Raw genomic sequence first — 20,695 nt, forward strand, 5'->3', positions numbered from 1 at the left:
AAGATATATTGTACTAATAACCTGACTTCTGGAATTGACAGCCCTTTATACAACTACTTAATAAAATATGTGATCGAATAAAAACATAAATAGATGAATAAACAAATAAAAGAAGTACATTTGAGGAACTGTCATGTATCATGCTCGAAACGTTTAGAATTTTCTGATCTGTGTAAAAGATAAATTTTATAAGAAACTCCTAGCTTACATACTTTTTTTTTGGGGGGGGGGCAATCTATCTGGTTCAATTCACGACCATTACAGAAGATCAGTGAAGTCATCCAATACGAAGCCATCATTACAGAAAAAAAGTAACATAAACATTTTTAATGAATGTGAGACTCATTAATTGTAGTTACTCAGGAATCTGAGATCTGAGGATCTGAGTTTGAAGCCAGCCTAGAGAGGAAAGACTCATGATACTCTAGTTTCCAACCAACCAGCAGAGAATTATAAGTGGAGCTGTGGCTCAAGTGGTAGAACACCAGCCTCAAGCAAAAGAAGCTAGTCAGCAACGTCAGGCCCTACTTCAAGAAGGACCAGGATATTGTTACACTCTTCAGAAAAGGAAGAAATGCTTTTCACTGGTGGCACCGACTCCATACCCTCACTCTCTTGGTAGGAAAAATTGAATTTTACGGTTTGCTCAGGCATGAGGTATTTACAGGGAATGCTTTTGTGGAGAAGGACTGTGCTTAAGCTATTCACGGGGGATCCAATATATGACTCAAATTTCAGGAGGCCTTCTGACTTTTGAAACCCCACAAATAAGACAAAAAACCAAAACATTCAACTGGATTAATCTACTTACAATCTCAGAAAAGCAACAAGAATTATTTTATATTGTAAACACAGAGTAACATTTTCCACTTTTTGCCAAGTTTCCCATTTTCCTTGTCTTTGAAAGGCAAGAGAATGGCACTGTACAAGTATTGTATTATGCCAAATGTATATTATAAAAGGTAAGCTTAACAACATAATCTTGATTTTCTACTAATACAGGAACTGTATGGGGATTTTTTTTTCTCAGGCTATTTTATAACCATTTGTTATTTACAAAGTGATAGTTATTGCTGAGTTTGGGAAAGTGTAAAATTTCCATTTGTTAGTGTATCTGAATCCCAGACAACTTCACAGATAAATAGTTTGAGGACATAAATATATATGTATATATACTATATTATTTATATATACTATTTCCTTACATATATGTATATATAATTTTAAAATAGTTGTACAAAAGAGTCATCATTCAACCAAGCAGTTTATTACTACATTCTCCCAGTTATCCCTGTCCTGTCTCTCTGACATGAGCAAATAGGACAGAAGAGGTGAAGAAAATTAGTCAGAGTCCATTCTAAGCTTTCCTGATCAGGGCCGAGAGTGAGAAAGACATCCATACCCTATTTGTAACAGAATACAAGCATTCTCTTGTGTAGAATACAAGCATTCAAAAGCTTCTTGAAGTTTGGCAAATACTAGTACATTTTTTCCCTCCCAGGCCAGAAATTGGGATAATTATCTTGGTTCATGGTGGGTGGTAGCTCATTGCCAAATTGTTCTCTTGAGAGTAGGAGTGTCTCAGGATTTGCAACTAATGGTTCGGGATTTTTGGATGAATTACTTTAGATTTGTAATACTTCTCTGTTTTCCGTGCAAAAGATTTGTCTTAGCACTGAAGGACCAGTATAGTCTTACAGCTTCACATCTTGCAACTGATTGGATTAGATTTACATCAATATTTCTTTATTTTGTGTGGAAATCCTTCTTGTTGTCACCGAAGGAACACCATGGTTGCAGTTTCTGCTCTATAAGGATTGGGTAAATTGGAAATTCTCTCTCTCTCTCTCTCTCTGTGTGTGTGTGTGTGTGTGTGTGTGTGTGTGTGTGTGTGTATGTGTTTGTGCACATACACATCTGTTTTTGCGTTTGATGGAAGTTGTATATGTACACCTGTTTGCAAGAATGGCCCTTTGATTCTGGCTCTGCCTTTAATCCATATTGGCAGTGTGATCATCCACAAATCCTTTATCCCATTAAACCTTCCAACATTTTTCAAATGTACAAATGAGAGCATTCCAAGACACGCTACTATCTTTTAGAGAGTAATCTCTATGGGAATGTGGATGTGACAAATGTACTGGACTACAGAAATTCAAATAATGTGAGCCACCTATGAGAGAGGAAAGCAATGCATCCCACTTTTCTACCTGACTTTCTGATCATCAACAGAGTGAGTTCCAAAATCCATCGTCATCCACCTCCTCTGACTGCCTTATTTCCTCACCTGGGTTAACACCTGATTATATCTCAGCTTCCCTTCAGATTTAAACACCTGATTTACAGCTGCCCTTGCTTGACTTATATAAATGAGAGATCACAAATTGTGCAGTGGATCACATATTTAAATGTCATTCAATATTTTGTTTTACACAAAGCACAAAGACTAGAAGGGTAGAAAGTAACCAAAGGAGGCTGATCATGAGATTTCAGTTCTAGGTATTTTTATTCTGTGATAGTGACTCCACTTTTCACGTGTATTCATGGGGTAGATTCTTACCCATGTGGCGAAAATTCCACAAGGCCCAGATCAACCTGTTGGAAGAAATTTCTTAGGATAATAATTTTTGCACTTTTTGTGTGGAGATGAGAAAGTCCCATTTATCTTTTCCTCTCTCTGCTTAGGGGACCCATTCTTAGAGAATGGGCCTTTCTCTCTCCGGACTCCGGACTCCTGCTCCTTCGTAGGCTTTCCCTCCAACAGGCATTAGAAGTGACCACTACTCATCTTCTATGTCTGTTTTGTGTCCTGTGAACATGGCCCTGCTACGTCAGTGAATGTTTTATTTACACACATCACCTCATTTTCATTTCTACTGTCTTTTTTTTTTTCTAACGTTCCCTAGGAGACAAGCAAGACTGGATCACCTGGCAGGACAAGTTCAAGAAGGATGATTAAATGAATGAAGGAAAGAAAAACAACTAATCTGGGATAAAGTACCTAGGCAAAGAAGAAATAATAGTGTTGGGAAATCTGAAGGTCCTTGTAAAAGCAAAAGAGAACTCGGAATGCAAACTTGGGAGATGCAGGAAGAGCTGTGTAATTATAGGACCTCATAATAGCCAGACTAGGGATGAGCAGGGATGGACAAATCAAAATGGTGATGTGGTCCAGATGATATCAAGCAAACTTCCAAAGCAACGAGACAATTTTGTTTCTATTCCTCTTAGTACTAGGGTTTGGACATAAGGACTTGTGCTCTCACTGGCCTTTTTGCACTCATGGCTGGCACTCTACCACTGTAGTCACCTTTTTTGCTGGTTAATTGGAGATATAGAGTCTTGTGGACTTCTTTTTAAATCTGTGTTGACTTGAAATGATAGTTCTTCAGATCTCAACTCCCTGAGTAGTTAGGATTACAGGCATGAGCCAGCACACCTGGTAAGAATTAGGCATTGTGACAAGAGCATGTTGGTAGATCAGGGCTATCTGTGTTATTTAATGTATTTCCATATCCTCAATAATGTCAGGAGGTACAAGTTTTGGTAAGGAGTATTAAGGATCCAACGTGAACAACAGAGGTGGGCTTGTACATTTGTTCAGCCTGCTAGTAAAAGGCATGAAGTTGTAACCTAAAGCAGATTACAGAAGGAACTTTCTGTGAGTGTGACTTGCTCAGTTTCTCTGTTTTCGTGGTCTCTTTTCATGGAATTGTGTGTGTGTGCCTATACAGTGGCTGTAGAGTTATTCTCACAACCACAAATGGACACTTCTTTTTCCAGTAGCAAGACTTCACAAATAGGGGCTGGGAATATGGCCTAGTGGCAAGAGTGCTTGCCTCCTACACATGAAGCTCTCGGTTTGAGTCCCCAGCACCACATATATGGAAAACGGCCAGAAGGGGCGCTGTGGCTCAGGTGGCAGAGTGCTAGCCTTGAGGGGGAAGAAGCCAGGGACAGTGCTCAGGCCCTGAGTCCAAGGCCCAGGACTGGCCAAAAAAAAAAAAAAAAAAAAAAACTTCACAAATAATACTATGAGTACAAATCTGACAGCTTAGGTGAAGACAAGTACCAAAATGCTCAAGATAATATCAGACATGGCTAATTCGAAGCATCTTGATTCTGAGAAATGAAGAGGATTATAGTAAACTTGTGTAAATTAAGTTTTTTAATCTACAAAATACAAAAGGGTAAATTGATATTATTAAGTAGTTGAGTATTTTTGTTACCTTACAATAGTGTTCAATTTAAATGTTATGTCAGGAAAATATTGACAAAGTTGGTACCCCAAGGAGGATTTGTGTAGCTCAGTTTGAAAAAAGTCTTACTGAACGAGTCCTTTCAACGATGCTAGAAAGAAGACTACATTCTTACTTGGTGACAGTTTTGATTATAACTTATACAAACTTCCTATAACTTACATAAACTTTTGATTATACCTTATACTTAGAATGAGGCACAGAAAAACTTGAAGGTGATCTGATGTGGTTGAAATAAAATGCAAAAGTGTTCTTGTCCTTGCGGTCTCCAAACATGATGTGAGCTGAAATCATGTTCTAGGGTCCACAATTTCTCTTCAGTTCCACAAAAATCCAGAAAGCATAAGCATATATACTGTAAGGAAATTACCCAGCATTAAGGATGCTATAACAACACCACATAAGAATTCATCGGAATGCTAACAGAATCATGTTAATTGTATTTCTACTCTGTAGTTATTCTAAGTGTTAGGTATTTTGTCAATATGAATTTGTGGGGTGGTCATGTCTTTCTCTTTCCCTCCCTCCCTCCCTCCCTCCCTCCTTACCTCCCTCCCTCCCTCCCTCCCTCCCTCCTTCCCTTTTTCCCTTCCTCCCTACCTTCCTTCCCTACCTCCCTACCTCCTTTTTAGTCCCATATTTTTGCTCTGAAACCCTTCGATGAAGACACCATGAGGTTTCAGACAGGATATAGCCATTCAATAAATCTAGCCACTGCAGAGCTTTGCATTCATGTGTCATGTTATTGCTTTCCTGGTCTCTTCCGACTGCAAAGCAATGTGCTCATCACAGAGCTGGGTCTGCATACACACACCAGCTCCCTGTCCAGGCTCCCAGATTCCCTGTTTTCCTCGTGGGTGACCATCTGGGAGTCTACCTTTCAAGGCTCTGTATTTTATTTTGTTATCATGTGTGATAACCCATAAAGTAATAGGAACATATTTTAGCCAAAGTGAAAATCAGAGAAGCCTGAATTCTCTACTCAGTGTGTATCAAGAGTCTTACATTTCCATATAGAAAACTCTGGGTTTTTTTCTTTACAAAGAATGGGAAGGATCTTTCTAAGTTTTGCACAATTTGTTTTGTTTTGTTTCTTTTACAGGGCTAAAGAAAAACCACAGCACCCAAAACCTCAACTTTTCTTATTAAAGGAAGAAACCCAAAACTTTCAACACAATTTTAATAAGATACATGTGAAAAAGAAATAGAAAAGGTCCCACTGTGATTGCTTCGTACCATTGTTTTGTAGGTTTTTAAAATTTTTTTTTAATCTTTTTGCCTAAAATCCAGAACAGGGTGGGTCGCTTTCTTCATGAGTTGAACTCGCTTAGACTTTTCCATTCTTTAGAATTGTCAAAGGTTGGCTGTTGCTATTTAATGTGGCTCAACCCTTATGGTCAAGTAATGACTCCCAAAGGGTGGAGAAGAGCTTCCTAAAAGTTCTGAAGGAGAAAATTTAATCAGCAAAGCAATCAACTCTGCTATGATGGAAAAAAAAAAAAAAGGTGGGGGAGGAGGCCAGGGGAAATGGCAAAACAGCTGTGGACCACCAAAAAAGTCAACTGGAATTGGAAGAAGGTAGATCTGAAAGAAGAAAAAAAAAATCCCCCCCAAAGCATAGCTTTAAAGGGAAAATGAATCAGAAAAGAATTCTGAAGCACTAGAATGTACTGCCTAATAACTTTAAATAGTCCATTGAGTCTTCTGGAATTTTTTTTTGTTCTTTTTTTTTTTTTTTAAAGAATAATCTGCTTACATCGTTAAGACCTTAGCTAAGCTGAGTAAGACAAATTACCAGATGTTGTATCCCTGAGTTTTTCCATCAAAAGACCAACCACCAAGCTTGTTGAAAGAGAGAGGTCATTGTCCCTCCTGGGCTATATCTAAAACTATTTCTTCAATTCCTAACAAATGCAATGAGAATACCTTTCAGCTGTAGAAGAAACCTATCTCCGTCTCCTTCCATGTCTGTTTGGCTTTGTTATTTTCTAATAATGCACTCATGTGTAAGCTAATAATGGGGGAACCGAGGGAAAAATGAAGAGACTTTAAAAAAAGAAAAGGAAAAAAAGCGGTATGAATTAGGGCAATTGAGGTCGCTCTGTTTCATTTTTGCTGCAAGGATTTTAGCCCGAGCTTTTTGCCTTATCGCTTATTACGCAATTTACGATAAAATGAGATGTGATTCTTTCCTTATTGTTGTGCAATCGTCTATTGAACATGCATACATAGAATTCATTTCACATTTAAACACTATCTTAATTATAGACTGAATAAAATGGACAACCTATCAGGTTCGCTAAATTGCATTCCAACAAACAGTTTCAGTTTTATCACAACTTCACTGATGACATTGGGTATAAAATGTTCCTGGGAATATTTCCTTTTCTGTAAAGTCTTAATTGTGTGAAGGTATTTCTTGGGTGACAGCTAATGGCTCTCATCAGACTTGTTAAGTTTGAGAACTTTAACTCTATTTCACACCTCACAACATTTCTCATGGTGTTCCACTTGAGATACATCATCAGAAAAGTCTTTGTTTTATCATCACAAATGATGCACATTTTGCATAAGGAAAAGTCTTGGGCATATTTCATGTAGCTTTTTCTTTTCTTTAGGGAATCTTGCAGTCATTTCTATTTAACATCAAGGTCCAGACAATTTTCAACCAAAGCACTTGTAACAGGTTGAAAACCATCAAAGGAACTGGAATTGTAATCTAAAACATGAGATCAAGATGTAAAAGTGTAAACTGTATTTTTATTTTTTTACCAAAAATGTATAAGCACAGAAGCCTAAAATGTTTATTCTTAAGTTTGTACTTACTGGCACGAAAAAGGTATGGACAAAACAAGAAGGAATAACTATGAATGCAGTTAAAGAGTTTTATAACAAACCTATTTAATGTTATATTTCAAAATAACTCCAAGTTAATAACACAAATCAAATGACCACAATATACAGAATGTGTATTCTTTAAAAGGGTTAAAGTTGTTGGCATATATTTTAAAATATGAGAACAATCCAGTTGAGAATATTCCTTATTAGAAACATAAAATTTTCTAATTAAAGGGAGATTTTAGTGTGTGTCACATATGTTGAAGAAAATCCCAACTTAAAATCACTTAAGTGCAATTTTGCATGTCAAATATGTACATCACAGGCAAGAAGGGGATGCAAAATAGTTAACAATTTAATGTCAATTATTTATAATGAGTTAATTTTTATCAAACTACTTCAGGTACTTAATAAATACTACTACGGTTTTGTAAATAATTTGAGGGAAAGAATACATATCTATGCATATACAGGTACATATATGCATATATATTCTTTGGATTATTTTCCTTCTTTTATGCCTCTGATTTTTAAAGAATAAAACCAACTACCATTTGCAATTAAACCTTGAAATAAAGCAGCTTAATGACAAGACCTCAGATTTTTCTGTATAGTACTGTTGCTTTACTGATACTTTTTTGATCAATATAAATGAAACTCAATTCATTTTTCTCTCTTTTTCTCTTACCTTAAGCAGAGGAGTTATCCCAACACACACACACACACACACACACACACACACACACACACACACACACGTGAGGCACACACATACACAAATACAATTTTTAGTCATTTTTTTCCATTTAAATGACTTGCTATCACAGTTACGCCATCTTTTATCTCTAAAATAGTTTCAACCCTGTTAATGTGTGCATGTACTTTTTTCTTATCAGCCTCTCAGCAGCATTTGTGATTCATAGCGGCCATCAAAGTGATAATAAACTCATTCACAATACTAACAAACACGGGGCTCCCAGTTATTTACGAGGCAAATTCACTGCAAGGCTGGGCTGGGGAACAGGAGAGAATCAAGATGGTGTTGATTGATAAATTGACAGGTTAATTTACAAGTGGATAATAGGAGTTAGACCCAGAGGGAAAGAAGGAAGGTCTGAATTCTAGCTGGGTTGCACTGCCATCTGTCTTACACCCAGAAATCTGCAGGACTGTAGGCTGGTAGGATCAAATGCATACACATTCCTCATAACTTCCAGACAAAGACCTCCATTTATCGCTGTTTGATGAATCTGTTGCCGTAATTTTTCACACAATTGACCTTCAGTATGTCACGAAGAGTACCATGTCTCCATGGTTGGATTTGTGTGTGTGTTTGTGTGTGTGTGTTTTATTTATTTTTTTATTAAATAAGTACTACTTAGAATATGATTTTAAAGTTAGGCTGTCAATTTTACAAAGTAAACAACAAGCAAATGTGGTTTTTTCTCCCCCCCCCCCCCCAATGTCATATGTATTTCACCAAACTGACCATCAATTAGACTGGTAGGGGTTGAGATGCACTTCTAAGGTCTTAAAATATGTCCTTGATTTTTAGGGTACACGTTTGCTCTGTCCTCTTCCCCTCCCCCCCAAAAGGAACACATCTTTGCCATTCTTGCTATTTAAATACTATTTCCAAGGTAATATGGAATTAAATATATGAATACTAGATTCGGTCTTTGATTCCAAGTTCCTCTCCCACCTTTCATTTCTGCAAAGTGTGAACATGCATCAGAACTTTAAAAATGTAGTTGAAAAGTGTATTTGTTTATTTATTCCAGTGGAGTATTTTAACATACAGTCCAACCACTTTTGTCATTCGTTTTGTAGTAAAAGAATTTTAAGTAGTTATTTTTAAAAAACATTCTTTCTGGTCTCTTGTAAAAGGAACATTTCAGGGCAAAATAGCAGAATTCTGCCTCTTTGTTGAACTCATGCCACTGTTAGAGAATTTGCAACTATTGCGTTATAGAAAGACTCCAGTAGAAAGAGACCAGTCTTCCGTCTTTTAAGAGCTGGGTCCCCACGATGAATGACTGGATCAAGAAAATGTGGCAGATATGCACAGTGGAATTTTACTCATCCACTAGGAAGAATGATTTTGCATTGTTTGCGAAGACATGGAAGGACCTAGGGGGAAAAATATGTGAAGCCAGGCCCAGAGAGACAAAGGATGCATGCTGTATCTCCTATGAGGAAGTTATATCTAATTTATAAATGTACAAGTAAACATATGTGGGGTTGTATGCAAGCGTATACAAATGTACTAACCGAAGGATGGTATATTCAGGCGAGAATTCAAATGGCATAATTCTTTAGAAAACAAAACAAAACAAAAAAAGTACTCACAGTCCAACAAAATGAATACCAGGGAAAAAGGTGGGTGGGTGGGGTCAAGGTGAGAAGCATAGATGAATGAAGAGACAAATGGAGGTGAGAATGTAATCGTAATATTCAATGCTCATCTTATGATTTTTTCTAAAAAAATTGAGGTGATGAGTAGGGTTGGGAGGGCTGGGGAAAATGATGAAATGGGTGACATCGATCAAGATGCATTGTATTGACTAACTGATTTGTTGAATGAAAATTTCTCTATGCAACTACTTAAAGATAATAAAAACATGAGTTTAAAATAAAATGAGCTAGTTGGGAACTGTGAACAGCAACAGCCCTGGTCAAGGTTGCCAACGACAGAGTATTATTTCTCTCGCTGGGCTTCAGTTCTTAGTGATGAGTATCTATGAACATAGCATCTAAAATTCTGGGGTCTCCCCCACACACAGTGTCCCCCTAATTACTGCCACATTCGAGGTAGGCACCCTTTCTCATATTCCAAAGTTCATTTAATGATCACCTAGTGTGAAAACTTTGTTGGAGCCAATACTGAGGAATTCAACACACTTGCAAAGGAAACGTTTTAAAAGAAACAAAAAGGTGGTATGTCGGCTGGACTTCTGTAATTCATTACAAAATGGCAAGGGTGACACTATTTTTTAAACATTATTTATTAATTGGGTATTAAAACGAAGTATGTAAACTATGCCTCTAATTGAATAATATGATAAAGCCCACAGGGAGGGGGGAAGTCTGGTCCAAAATGAATGTTACAAAAATAAAAACAAATAAGTTTTGCATGCATGGAATTTTATGGTGTCACGAGGTTAAAAATGTTCACTAAAAGGGTAAATATCCTTTGAAAAGAAACTGCTTTTATGTGTGAATGGGAGGTTGAATGGCTTTTACTGCTTTGTTTAAACATAGACAATTACCTTTGTATTTTTCGTTTTGGCAAGATTTACGTATTTCTAAAATGATGCATAAAAGATCACAGCACATTTAAGAGTACTAATTTTTCTTGATATGATGACTCATTAAAAAGACTTTTTTTTTTAACTCGGAAAAGCAATTAACTACTTTTCAAACTTTGTAATCTACAACGTAAACTTGAATTCTTTCTTCAGCCTGTGAAGCAAAGCATTTGGTTTCCTGAGGACTGTTTAAGCTTAATTATATATTATCTTTCTGTTAAAGACTCCATGGCCAGAAAATGTCTATGTAAAAAAATCAGTGAATACTTTATACATATAATAATGGAAAATATGTTTAATTCATGTAATTACTAACTTTCTCATAGCTGCAAATCCTTGTGTTAAAACTATTAGAAATATATAGTTATAATTTTAAGTATATTATGCTTTCTAAACTTAAAGTATGTAAACTCTGCCCTAGAGATTTATTTTGGTTACTATTTTTAAAGTCTGCCATCCTGCTAAAGCATTCCAAGACTCATTTTTTTTTTATCAGATGCACATCACTAATATAGGAGGAAAAGAATTCCAATGTAAAAAGGATCCAAACAAGGATCCTTTTGTGTGTTTATAATTTTGATATTTTTTGAAGTCATTCTCTCCATCTATGCAAGGCAAAAAATATTTTTCTTTTTCTTTTGTCTTTGCAGGTACTAAAATAATTCTGAAGCAAAAAAAGCCCCAACTTTAAAGCAACAAAAAAATAGATATCAGATCTACTGTGCCACCCAATTCCTGAGTTAGACCAGCGACACTTGTGTTTCGAAGCAAGACTATTTAGACACATTGATTTCTGTTGTCACTTTCTTCTTATTTCATACGTCACATCAAGGCTTGGGAAATTAGATGAATGGAAGAAGGGTCCGCTGATCTTTGTTCCTCAGGAGGAATTTTCAAAGTCAGCTAGCTGTGTTTGATGAAAGTGATGGGCACAGTTCCTCTTGCCTACAGAGAACTGTGGTCCATCTCGCCTCGTCCACTTTCACTCAGATGACTGAGAGTCAGAGTTGTCAAAGAAGCATCTATAAACTCGTCTGTCTGACAAATCTCCGCAGTCATGCAATAAGGATTAAAAAAAAAAATTCCCAAAGATAAATGAGAAGAAACCATCTCTCTCCTCTCCACTCCACTTTTTTTTTTTTAACTTCAAATATCTATTCAGTGATGATGCAAGGGCTTGTCTGTTACACAAATTTTATGGAGAAAAGAATGCATGAAATGTTTTCTTCTTCAGTTGTATATTTGTAGGATAGCATGTTGACATCCAGTCTTTTGTGCTTTGAAGAGTTTGTAATCAGAAATGGAAATCAGTGCTGGAGACAGAAGGGTGCATGAGTTGTATTTCTTTTGTGGTTCTTCCTCCACCCCCTCATTATGTTTATCTACCATGGAAATTTTTCCCCACATTGTAAAATGTTCCACAGTTAAACTAACAGCATACATGTCAAATGTTCAGTCATCATCCTTGAGTTTTAATAGGGAGGTCTGTGTGTGTGTGTGTGTGTGTGTGTGTGTGTGTGTGTGTGTGTAAACTTTAAAAAAGAATTTCAGGACAGATTTTAATAAAAATAAGAATAATACTATTTGTGTCGGTGTACAGAAAGAAAAAAGAAAGGAACAAAAATAGTTGGACAAGACTGTGGATGGCAGATAAGAAATGAGAGGAAACTATTTGAGGAAAGTAAAATGGTTCCTCGCCATTAGCGACAGAAATGGGGATTTCCAAACTAGACAAGTGACCTCTCAGGATGAGGAAGCAGTTGGGGAGCACTGTGCTCCCCAAGGTGGGTGAGCATGCAGTGCCTTCCAAAGAACCCTGAAGTTCAAGGTTCGGGTACATTCCCTACAGTGTCTGGGGTCATTGTCTCCATATGAACACATTGCACAGACATGGGAGATGTGTGCAGGGGGATTTCCTTCTTAGAGCATTTACCATCCTTTTCTTCCCACTGGCCCATCCAGAGCCTTGAGGAAATTTTATTTGAGCCCACGGGGAGAGATCACTCGCTAAGCTGTAATTTCCTCTGATTTGAAATATGGCATGTGCAAGCCTCCTGTGTGGGTTCACTCAGAATAAAACAACAACAACAGGGTTTATCTTTTAAATTTGGCTGAATACCCAGTCATTTTTTTTAAACTCGAATTCCTTTTTCACAATACATTCTCCTTAAAAATAATCCAGACCCAAGTAATTGTGTGGACATATTTTTGGAGCAGGAATGGATTGGATGGTGGTTCATTGTTTATTCACATGATATTTTTAGTCTAAATGAAATGGTCTCCAGCTCATGTTACTTGAAACACTGAATGAAATGAATTTAAAGAAGAGGGTTGCTAATCTATTCATATGAATGGACTCTTTTTTTTTTTGCAAATGAAGACTGAGGTCAAATTATGAAGAACAACTTTTTTCTAAAAAGTAAAGATAAAAAGAATAAAAGTTAGATAATTTGGAAGGTTTTGCCCTGGGAAGTCTTGTAATATGATCTTCATTTCAGAGCCATCTTCTTCTCCTTTAGCTTTCTTTTTTGAAATACACACACATACATTACACAAAGCATGATATATAATATATAATTATCTTTAAGTAGTTGTACAGTGTGTCTTTCTTTCCTCCTTTCACATTTCTTTTCTTTTATTCTTCACTTTCTTGCTTTCCTCCCTCCTTGCACCTGTCTTTCTTTCTCTCCCATCTTTCTTTCTCTCTCATCTTTCTGTTTCTCTCTCTTTAATACTGTGTCTGAGGCTTGAACTCGGAGCTGGAAGCTGTCCCTGAGCTTTTGTACTCAAGGCTAGCACTCTACCACTTGAGCCACAGCTTCACTTGTGGCTTTTTTTTAAATGAGTAGTTTATTGGAGATAAGAGTCTCACTGACTTTTTGCCCAGGCTGGCTTTGAGCCATAATCCTCACATCTCAGCCTCCTGAGTAGCTAGGACTACAAACCAAACAGAGCCACCTGTGCCTGGCTTCTCTTTCTTTTTTCTTTGCTTTTTCAGTCCTTCCTTCCTTCCTTCCTTCCTTCCTTCCTTCCTTCCTTCCTTCCTTCCTTCCTTCCTTCCTTCCTTCCTTCTTTCCTTCCTTCCCTCCCTCCTTTCTTTCTCTTTCTTTCTTTCTTTCTTTCTTTCTTTCTTTCTTTCTTTCTTTCTTTCTTTCTTTCTTTCTTTCTTTCCTTCTTTCCTTCTTTCCTTCCTTCCTTCCTTCTTTCCTCTCTCCCTCCCTTCTTTCTTTTTTAGTTACTTCTGCCCCCTTTCCAGAAGTATTAGGGATGGAACTCAGGGCTGCCTGTTTGCTCTGCAGGTCTGTGGTGACTTGAGCTTTTTGGAGGGTTGGTCATTTTTGAGGTAGGATCTTGCTTTCCTTGGATCTCCCTACTTGGGTTTCCCCATGTTTCTGAGGATGACTGACACATGCTTTTGTACCTGGCCATTTTACTCCATCTAGCACAGGTATAGCAAGCACAAAGCACAGTGCGCAGCCATTAGTTGAGATAGAGTCTCCTGAAGTTGTTTTTTTTTGTTTGTTTGTTTGTTTATCTTGATTGTCCTGGAACTACTATCCTCTTCTCTCCTCCTCCCAATTAGCTAGGATTATAGGCTTGATGAACAACACTTGGCATACTGCTTCCTATTGCTACACAGTAAAAACAATTTTCTATAATTTTAGCTGAATATTACACTAACGAGGGACCAGAGAGAGAGAGAGACAGAGAGACAGAGACAGAGACAGAGACAGAGAGAACAATGGATATGGTATCATTTATGACTAATGTGAATCCTTCCATTGTTGAGTATAGAATATAAGGAGAAATACTCAGTGGCCATTGTAATGACTACTACACAGTAACTGTGGATGACTTCTCTCATGACTCATGCATACACACCACATGCATATTCATCCACACATCCCTTCATGGTTCTCTTCCTTTCTTTCGTGCCAGGGAAACATGCAGCAATGAACTTTTACCTTGGGTGTTCATCAAAGAGAAGTCTACGGGGCTGGGAATGTGGCCTAGTGGTGGACTGCTTGCCTAGCATGCATGAAGCCCTGGGTTCCACTCCTTAGCACCATGTATACAGAAAAAGCCAGAAGTGGCGCTGTGGCTCAAGAGGTAGAGTGCTAGCCCTGAGCAAAAGAAGCCAGGGACAGTGCTTAGGCCCTAAGTCCCAAGCCCCTGGACTAGCAGAGAGAGAGAGAGAGAGAGAGAGACAAAGAGAGAGAGAGAGAGAGAGACAAAGAGAGAGACAGAGAGAGAAGTTCACATTTTGTACATTGCTGGGAGATCCTTCTTTGGGGGGTTTATGGATAGGAGCTCATCTTAGAGAGTTAATGCTGTCAGAATTGTTTGCAATGAAGCACACAACTCAGTTGTGTTTCACTGTGTTACAGGCATCTCTTGATGAATTTTGCATGTGGGAGGATAGACTAATGCTCACATGGGGAGTTTGGTTTTTTTCTTTCTGTGTTCAATCCTCTGTGGAAAGAAATGATATGGTTGAAGTTAAGTGCCAGTGGCTCACACCTGTAAACCCTGGCTGCTTAAGAGGCTGAAATCTGGAGGACTGTAGTTCAAGGCCAATCCTCAGCAGAAAACTCTGGGAGACTCCATCTTCAGTTACCTGGCCGAAAGCTGGAATGGAGGAATGGCTCAAATGGTAGAGCACCAGCCATGAGCAAGTGAGGTAAGTGACTGGGAGGCCCCGAGTTCAAGGCTTGCTACCAGCAAAAGAAAACTTCTACAAAAGGAAGAAATCATATGGTTGAAGAAATGTTTGAATACATGAGCCTCAAAATACCCATAAAAATCTTCCAAAGATGGGGTTGCAAACTGAATCCATTTCTATTCCCTTTCTTTCCAGTGATCATTTATTTCCTCAGGAATCTAGGAAATGTGAACACTGAGTGGTGTTGTCTAGTAATAAAACATACCTACGATAAAAAAGAAAACTCCCTCTGTAGGAACTACCACCATTAACATAGATATTATTTTGTTAACAGACAGCTAATAAATTGGTACCACAATATGTAACTCGCGTGTGTGTGTGCATTCCATATCCTGATCAATCTGGACTCATACAATGGTACTGCTTAATAACTTTCTATCACATATCACAATCTTGATATTGCCGACCTCATTATGTATTCCCTCAATTGTTTTCAAAGAAATTCACCCAGGGATTCGCTTCACTTGCTTATGCTGGCCTCCCATAAGTAAGAGTTCATACCGTGCATTTAAATGTTTATTTACATGTAGCACTGTAATCCTTGCAATCTTGCATAAATCCCCCTATGTAATTAAGTTCACGGACTATTATTTAGGGGATTATTTCTCTAACCTAGCAAATCTGAAGGTATCTTGCATTATGGATCATGCAGTCTTTTTAACAAAATGATATCGGCATTTTCAAGCTCCGTCTGCATAATTCTCCCCTTCTTATCTAAAGTTCCTGTCACTTTTTTTGGCCACTGGACATCAGAGACAATATTATTATTTATTGTTTTATTTCACATGATACCAAAAGAGAATGAATCTCAGAGGTAGGAATCACTTGGTTGAATGCAGGCTCTCCCCCAAGTTCCCCCACTTTGGCTATGATTTCTGGTTATAAACAATGTCCTCACTTCTCAGAGGAAGGACAACCCAACCCCTACCAGGCTCCCTATGCACCCTCCTAATAAAGGCAAGCAGTTCAGAAATCTGTTCTTAAGTAGGAAAACCAATAAGGCACTTTCTTCTTTTTTTTTTTTGGCCAGTCCTGGGGCTTGGACTCAGGGCCTGAGCACGGTCCTGGCTTCTTTTTGCTCAAGGCTAGCACTCTGCCACTTGAGCCACAGCGCCACTTCTGGCGTTTTCTGTATATGTGGTGCTGGGGAATCGAACCCAGGGCCTCACGTATACAAGGCAAGCACTCTTGCCACTAGGCCATATCCCCAGCCCCGAGGCACTTTATTCTTGATTACCATTAGGACTCTGTTCTCTCTATTGTTCTTCCAGTTCCTTCTGAAAAGTCACTTCCCATTCCCACTGAGTCCACTGGTTTCCATTCCTTTTTGATTCTCTGCATTCAATTCGTATTCTTCTTTGTGCTCCCCTTCTAATCATACTATCCTATGACGTGTCTGCATTAGGATAATGGATTGAAAAAAAAAACAAATTCAATACTAGTCACTGGGTATTGACGCCAACTTGAAATCAGTTTGATGGCAGAAACATCACTGAGGACATGGGAGACAAATCTGCAGAACTACCCACAGCTGCCAGAGACAGCAACCCTGATGCATGGATCTCAAACAGCTCCAAGTGGGCACTAAGATGTGTCTTGGAAGACATTGTTTATTATTAGAAGTGGATCGAAAAGTCCATATTTGACTTGTAGAGGGGTCTTGATGTTGAGATGGTGGCTATAGCCTCATAGAAACTTAAGAGCAATGATACCGTGTCAGTAAGGCAATGATGTCCCTCTGACTTTCAGAGGGACACCGAAAATCCTGTTGCATATATATTTTAGGGTTAACTCATGGATTCATCTCCTGAGTATCTAAGAAACTTCCCTATCTCACATCACTTTCTCTTTAGTTTCTTCTACATTAGGCCAGGACTCTCGATTGTCTACAGCTAGTTCTGATGTTGTGTGCTCATTCACAGGCCCGGTTGTTTACCCCCCTTCCAGAAGAGCAGAGAAGCACTTCACCTCCTCTAACTGCGTCTACGACAACCTAAAGACACCTTTAGCCCTTACATGTCATCTCAGACAGGATAAGCTACCTACCTATCTAACCTATCTATCTATATACTTTTCTATGCATACTTATCAACATAGATATCGATCTACCTATCTACCTATAGATGGCTATCTCTATCTACATAGATATCTATACAGGATAATCTATCAAACTACCTTTCTATTAATATCTACCTACATAGATTTTTTTTAATCTATGTAGATAGATATTGATTTCTTTGGGGGGTGGGGCAGAAGCCAACTTTCCAATGGGATCTTGTAGTGATCTGTAATATGAATACTGACCAAAAAAAAATGAGTTGGCAAGAGATTCCTTTCTTTTTACCTCTATGGAGTCCCACCCCTTTTTTTATTTCCTGGAGCCCCAGAGGGATGTCCTGTGAGCAGGAGTTTGAGAATAACAGAGATTACTGAACTTATTTGAGGGGAGGAATAATGCCAGAGAGATTACGTGGCCTTGTCAGGGCAAAAGTCCTGTGTCAGGAAACACCAGTCTTCCAGAAAGCCAGGTCTCCCGACACTTCTTCTATAAATTTACTTTTCACAGGGACAAAAAGCAAAATAAGGTTCAACAGGAAAATCAGAAAATATTGCCCCAGTTGGTAATGTTGAAGTGATCTTATATTTGCAAAGCCCACGCAAAGTATTGACAATTTGATGCTGAATAATTTCTATGTAACTCCACATATTTCTTTACTTTATTTAAACTTTCCTTTATAATTACTGACAAACAAATCTCCTCAGGGGTCCTGGAGATCCTCAGACAAACAGCTGTGTTAGATCCTACGTATTATTAGTGTTCATTCAAAATTCAGCTATTAATATCATTTTGATGGCAAGTATACATCAAATGGGCTAGAGACCTTTTTAAATTTAAAAATTAAAATGTTGGGCTGGGAATGTGGCTTAGAGGTAGAGTGCTTGCCTAGCATGCGCATAGCCCTGGGTTTGATTCCTCAGCACCACATAAACAGAAAAAGCTGGAAGTGGCGCTGTGGCTCAAGTGGTTGAGTGCTATCATTGAGCAAAAAGAAGCCAGGGACAGTGCTCAGGCCCTGAGTCCAAGCCCCAGGACAGGCAAATAAATAAATAAATAAAATATCAAATCTTGAAATGTTGTCATCACATAGTGCTTATTTACTCCTCTCTGAAGCTCATGGCAGACACACACAATTCAGTAGAAGAGTCCATATTCAGGAATATCAATTTAAGCATAATCAATATGAACCATAAGGTTGGGGAAGAGGTGCTTGTTAGTTAAATGCTCTTTGTATTTGAGTTGGGGCGCGAAATAAAATCTTAGCTTCAGAAGATCTTCAGCTTAGCTCCTCCTCGTACTCTGTGTCTTTGGAAGATGAAAAATGAATACAAGCAGGCAGTAGAATGAGAGTAGCTGACCGCCTCTATTCCCTGCATGTCTAAGATTGCTGCAGGAGATAGAAATTGGTAAACCACTTTTTTTGATCAGCCCATTCAAAGCGAGTTGTCATTTACTCGGGTTTCATGTGGGCAGGAAAAAACATGTCTTGAGAAAGAGAGACATCCACAATCGAAATATTGAATCATGGAAATATGATGTGTGAGCCAGCTCTGGGGTGACAAATTTGAGATTGCATGGGAAAATTGGTGAACAGAGGAATGATGATGGAGGGCAGTTTTCCAGCTAAGGCTCACCCATTTGTTTCTCCTGCGCTGAGGCGGGAGAGATTTATCAACTGTTTGTTGTGGCAGAAAATCACCTCTGATGATTTGGGGGTGGGGAGGCGGAGGATTGGAGTCAAGCAGATACAACCAGTCTCAAAATGAGAAATCCTGACCCGTGTGGTGTGGAACTCTGTTTGCCTGATGAACCTGTTATAACTCCATCCGCCTTCACTTTCAGGGGGAAAGGAAAAGAAAAATCAAGAAAACAAAAGGAAAAATGAGAACTAACTCCCAGCAAGTTTGAAAGCATCCAACTTCATAGACTTGGAAATGTTTGCTTTCATTGAAAAATTGTTTTTTTGTTGTTGTTGTTTTTTTTTTTCCTCACAAAGCACAGTGGCACCTGCCTTGGAACCCCACTCACTGTAGAGGCAGAGACAAGAGGACAGAGGCTCGAGGCCAGACCAGACAAAAGTTAGTGAGAACCCAATCTCAAACACAAGTCAGAGGTAGTCGTGCAGGTCCATAACTCTATTGAAACTAGAGGTGAAAAAAAAAAAAATAGGAGGATTGCCATGCGAGACTGGTCCTGGGCAAAAGCATGAGACTCTATCTGAAAACCAAACACAAGAGGGAGGAAGGAAGGCTGGTGGGCCTCAAGTAGAAGAGTGTTTACCTAGCAAACATGGAACCCTGCTGGTTCAGTCTTCAGTGTCATCCAAAGGGAAACAACATTTTTTTTTCTTTTTCTATAGATAAATAATTTCTTCTTGCCTCATCCTTATGTCCAAAACCAAGCTAGCAGTCAATAACATGTCAGTACAAATGTGTCATGTTCAGACACATCCAGACGCTGGGTGCCCGAAGCACTTGATGTGAAACTGTACCCATGACCTTCAGAGTGCCGACACCAATTCTCTCCTTCCCATCTCACCGGCTATACAATTGTAGGCAAAGTACTCTATTTTTCTGTGCCTCAGTTTCTTTATCTGAGAACAGGAGTGATTGTCCAAGTTCATGCAGCTCATGGAGCTAGAGCTTTTCCCTGGTTTGTTTTGAAGATGGAGTCTCATGCATTTTGCTGCTTTGAACCTTTGCTTCTATGGATCTCAACTTCTCCAGTAGCTAAGATGGTAGGCATGGGCCACTGGCATCAGGCTCCAATATGCTATCATTGTACAGAGTTAGGAGACATAGGCAGAGCTCAGAAACTCCGAGGGGATCGTTAGAACTAGAAATAAGTAAAATATGCCCCTAAATTGAGAAGAAAAAGGCAAGCAACGAGATAACTATTCAAAGGAAATGTAAAAGAACATAACTATTAGAACAGAGGTTCAAATTTATGGGGAGACTTTTGTTAATATCTGCTTTTATATCCACCATATACTTTTTTTTTTTTTTGGCCAGTCCTGGGCCTTGGACTCAGGGCCTGAGCACTGTCCCTGGCTTCTTCCCGCTCAAGGCTAGCACTCTGCCACTTGAGCCACAGCGCCGCTTCTGGCTGTTTTCTGTATATGTGGTGCTGGGGAATCGAACCTAGGGCCTCGTGTATCCGAGGCAGGCACTCTTGCCACTAGGCTATATCCCCAGCCCCCACCATATACTTTTACAGTTTTCATTTTGTTGTGAGACTTAGCCTCTTTATTTCTGAAAAGGGGGAAAAAAGTAACAACAAAAGAAATCAGGCAAAAACATCAGTATCCAAATTTCATGAAGACGTTATACATATGGTTTTCTCCCCAAAGTTATGCCAGAAACTATGTTTTAATCTACCATTCTTTACCATACGGTGGGAATTCTCTCTCGGTTATGGCTGTAATAACTTTTGTTTTCAGTAGGTGTGGTTATTTTGGTCAAACATTCCAGTTGAAGCTTTCCTTTATTTACTTTAATGTCACAATCAC

The sequence above is a fragment of the Perognathus longimembris genome, chromosome 20, assembly GCF_023159225.1.
Source record: "Perognathus longimembris pacificus isolate PPM17 chromosome 20, ASM2315922v1, whole genome shotgun sequence".
NCBI lineage: Eukaryota > Metazoa > Chordata > Mammalia > Rodentia > Heteromyidae > Perognathus > Perognathus longimembris.